We start from the raw sequence: 4,395 nt of genomic DNA, 5'->3' as shown, positions 1-4,395 counted from the left end.
GGCTCTGTGGGGAGCAGTTCCAAAGTATCGCCCGGGGACCCTGTGACACCTGCTTCATGCCTAACACTCCTGGGCACTACTGCAATACACCTACATACTAATATGATTGATTGTATTGCTGTAGTGCTTAGGAGCTCTAGTCTTGGATCAGGAGCCCATAGTGCTAGGCGCTGTACAAACACAGAACAAAAAGATGGCCCCTGCCCCAGAGAGCTTCCGGTCTGGGAAGTTGGCAGTTCTAGGTCCTAAGCATTTTGGCAGGTGTTAATGGCCACTGTGTCGACTAATTCACCTGGCCCCTGTGTATATGAGGCACCTTATGGATAGGGTTCACCTGGCAGCTGTCTCGTATAAGCAAATACAAGTAGTAGGAAGGCTTATTATTTGTACTGTGGTAGCAAGGAGGAGTCTCAGTCATAGATTTTTAAGGTCCAAGGGACCATTGTGACCATTTGTCTGACCTCCTAGCACAGGTCAGAGTGCACCTCGCCCAGTGATTCCTGCATCACATCCATCACTTTTAGAAAGATACTTTTTTAGTCTTGATTTAAAGGCTTCAGGGGATGAAGAACCCACTATGACCCAAGGTGAGTTGTTCCAGTAGTTAATTACTCTCACTGTTAAGTAATTGCACCTTATTTCTAGTCTGAATCTCTCTAATTTCAGCTTCCAACCATTGGCTCTCATTCTGCCTTTGTCAGCTCCACTGAAGAACATTCTGCAACTGGAAATCGCCTCCCTGTGTAGGTACTTGAGTTCAAGTCACCTTTTAACCTTCCCTTCAATGGTAACCACTTCCTCTCAGCCAGGAGCCCATTGGTTCTCAACCAGGGAGACGCGAACCCCTAGGGGCACACAGAGGTCTTCCAGGCGATACATTAACTCATCTAGATATTTGCCCAGTTTTACAACAGGCTACATAAAAAGCACTAGCAAAGTTAGTACAAACTAAAATTTCATACAGACAATGACGTGTTTATACTGCTCTATAGACTGTACACTGAAATGTAAGTACAATAGTTATATTTCAATTGATTTATGCTGTCCGTATGCATAGAATGTCCTCCAAGAACTCATCTATAAAGCCACTCGACTTTCCTTGAAATCCTTCCTCCCAGCCCCCACCCCACCCCCGACAAGGAATTAGCCCTGGCCCAGTAGGGGCCCCAAGGGAAAGAGCTGAGAGACACATTTGACTCTCTATTTTATCCCTCTCACTCCACCCTTGGTCTTTTCCACAGAATATAAACTCTTTGGGGCAGGGACCCTCATCTCTATATGTGCAGGCAGTGCTCAGCTCAGCAAGGGGGCTAAGAGAGGGCAAATCACACACCACGCAGCAACACTGAACCACTTTTCCAGGGTTTTTGTCCTTTGTCCTTTCCTGCCAGTCCAATGGGTCTGTGGCCACTTCATCCATTGTGATCCACAGCTTATTCCATGCTAAGAGGGAATCCTGCCCCAACTACCTGCGCTTCGTGTTGGGAGCCGTCCAGCTGCCTGTACTGTACACGCAGTTTGGTGCTCTCAACCCAAAGCCCCAGTGGGCATATAAGAAAGGGGGCTGAACGCGGCAGACCCACTAGCCAAAACCCAGCATTGGGGTGAAAAACTATGGCCAAAGCTTTCAAAGCATCTAACGTCCAGTATCTGAAGCCAGATCTAGGCACCTTGATAAGCAGCTTGATTATTTGGAGACACTTGACTCCTGCTGATTTCAGCAACTCTGAAAAATCAGCCCACTTATTTAGGTGTCTAAATAGGGATGTAGGTACCAAACTTGAAAGCACCCAAATGGGAACAGATTGGTCCAAATACCCATCCCTTGGTCAAATTCTGATGAACGGCCAATGACCTTCAAAATGCTGGACCTCCCTGGCTTCAGTTCGGGCTGATGCAGATGCTCAGCAACCCCTTTGCAATTTGGGTGCTGTGATTACAGCTGTGGAAAATTCCCAAGCCATGATCCTGGCTGAACCAATGCTTCATAGGAGCCAGGCCTTGGCTTTTCTTTATCTTAAAGGTAATTAGAAAATAATTTAATTTAAAATTAATTAGGTCCATTACGTCCATCACTGGCTATTAGGATGGGCAGGGATGGTGTCCCTAGCCTCTGTTTGCCAGAAGCTGGGAATGGGTGACAGGGGATGGATCACTTGGTTATTACCTGTTCTGTTTATTCCCTCTGGGGCACCTAGCATTGGCCACTGTCGGAAGACAGGATACTGGGCTAGGTGAACCTGTGGTCTGACCCAGTATGGCCGTTCTTATGTTAAAAATTAAGTGGGGAACTCAATGAAAATGAGACACTGCATCTAGCTCAAAGGTGCTAAACTTGATCATGCTAGTACAAGTGTGATCAGAATCAGGTCCAATATTTTAACCTCTACTGAAAGTCAAAGCTAACGTCACTCATTTCTGGGCTGTTGAACACTCATCAGACTTGTTTGCCGAGTGCACAACAGACAGATTTGTCAGGCACCACCGCTTTGAGACAGCCGTTACTGAATGTAATGAAGCCTGACATTGGTGTGTTTGTTTAGGAGGCCCTATATCTCCTTCTATATAAATTCCAATCTGTTTGGGATCTAAACAAATAACATTTATGGGTCAGCGAAGATCAGTATGAACAATTTCACTGCGATTATCGCAGCTTACAGACTGAAGATGGAACGTCGTATTTAGATGCATCTGATGGAGACATGGGGAAGATGCCTCATGCACAGCCTGCATGGAAGGGGTTGTAATACTAAGCCAGCAGACAGCCATTTGGGAACCTTACATTTTCCACGGCAACTTTAAACAAAGCTACAGGAGACACGAGCAGAGCCAGCAGAAAGCAACTAATTTGCATCAAATGAACCATACTGCAGGAACTATTGTCTTCAAAGTGCTTTTGACTCTGAAAAGAGAGACTGTCTAAATTTTATCAAGGGGGCCCATGTCCATCATCTCTCTGAGGCTATGGCTACACAAAGCGCGAGTGTGGTCGGAGAGCTCTCCCAGCGCTGTCCGTACTCCACCTCCCTATGGGGATTAACGTACAGCGCTGGGAGCCGCGCTCCCAGCGCTGGGGCTCTGATCACACTGGCGCTTTGCGGCGCCGCAACTTGCAGCTCTGGAGGGGGTGTTTTTTCACACCCTGCTGCAGCGCTGCAAATCTGCAAGTGTAGCCAAGCCCTGAGACGTCATAGTAAATGCGCTCACCTTGCAAGGAAGCAGAGGTTTTCTTCTACTCACCCCGCAAACTAATGCCAGGATCAAAGAGTTAAGCTGGGCTTTTCTCCTCATGCATCATTGCCTGTAATAACTGTTCTGTGGGTCAATTTCAAGGACACATGTGCTTAGTTGGCACAGTAGTAACTGATTAAGATTATGAGCAATCAGAACGTAAAAATGGCCATACTGGGTCAGACCAATGGTCCATCTAGCCCAGTATCCTGTCTTCTGACAGGGGCCAATACCTGGTGCTTCAGAGAGACTGAACAGAACAGGTAATCATCAAGTGATCCATCCCCTGTCGCCCATTCCCAGCTTCTGGCAAACAGAGGCTAGGGACACTTCAGAGCATGTGAGAGCAGTGCACAGAGAGACCTGGCCACTAAGCGCTGGACCTGCTGCTGGCCACTTTCTGGGTGCAGCGCAGAGCCAGGGCAGGCAGGCAGCCAGCCTGCCTTAGCCCTGCTGTGCCACTGACTGGGAGCCACCTGAGATAAGCCTGTGCCCATGCCCCAACCCCAGCCCTGAGCACTGCCCACAAACCAAGCCCCCTCCTGCACCCCAACCTCCTCATCCCTGGCCCCACCCCAGAGCCTGCACTGCCAGGTGGAGCCCTCACGCTCTCTGCACCCCAACCCTTTGCCTCAAGATGCAGCCCGCTCCTGCATGCTGAATCCCTTGGCCCCAGCCTGGAGCTCCCTCCTACACCCCAAACCCCTTATCCCCAAGCAGAACCCTCACTCCCTCCTGCACCCCAACTCCCTGTCCCAGCTTGGAGCCACCGCCACACCATAAACTCATCATTTCTGGCCCCACCCTGGAGCCTGCACCCCCAGTTAGAGCCCTCACCCTCTTCTGCACCCCAATCCCCTGCCACAGCTCAGTGAAAGTGAGTGAGGGTGGGCAAGAGCAAGACACCAAGGGAGGGGGAATGTAGTGATTGTGGGGCAGGGTCTCAGGGAAAGGGCAGGGCTAAGGTGTTTGGCTGCATTGGCTTCCCCCCACCACCACTGTCCCAGCATCCACGTGGCCCCTTAGCCACACTCCCACCACGCCCTGCGCCATTCCAACCCAACCCCAGGGGGCGCTGCCGCTAACTAAGCCCAGCGCAGGATGCTCAGGCACCACCCCCACAGCCCGCCCCTCCCTGCGCTGCCCGGCTAGCCCCGCCCCTTC

The sequence above is a fragment of the Mauremys reevesii genome, linkage group 13 (genome assembly GCF_016161935.1).
Source record: "Mauremys reevesii isolate NIE-2019 linkage group 13, ASM1616193v1, whole genome shotgun sequence".
NCBI lineage: Eukaryota > Metazoa > Chordata > Testudines > Geoemydidae > Mauremys > Mauremys reevesii.
This window is presented reverse-complemented; position numbering follows the sequence as displayed.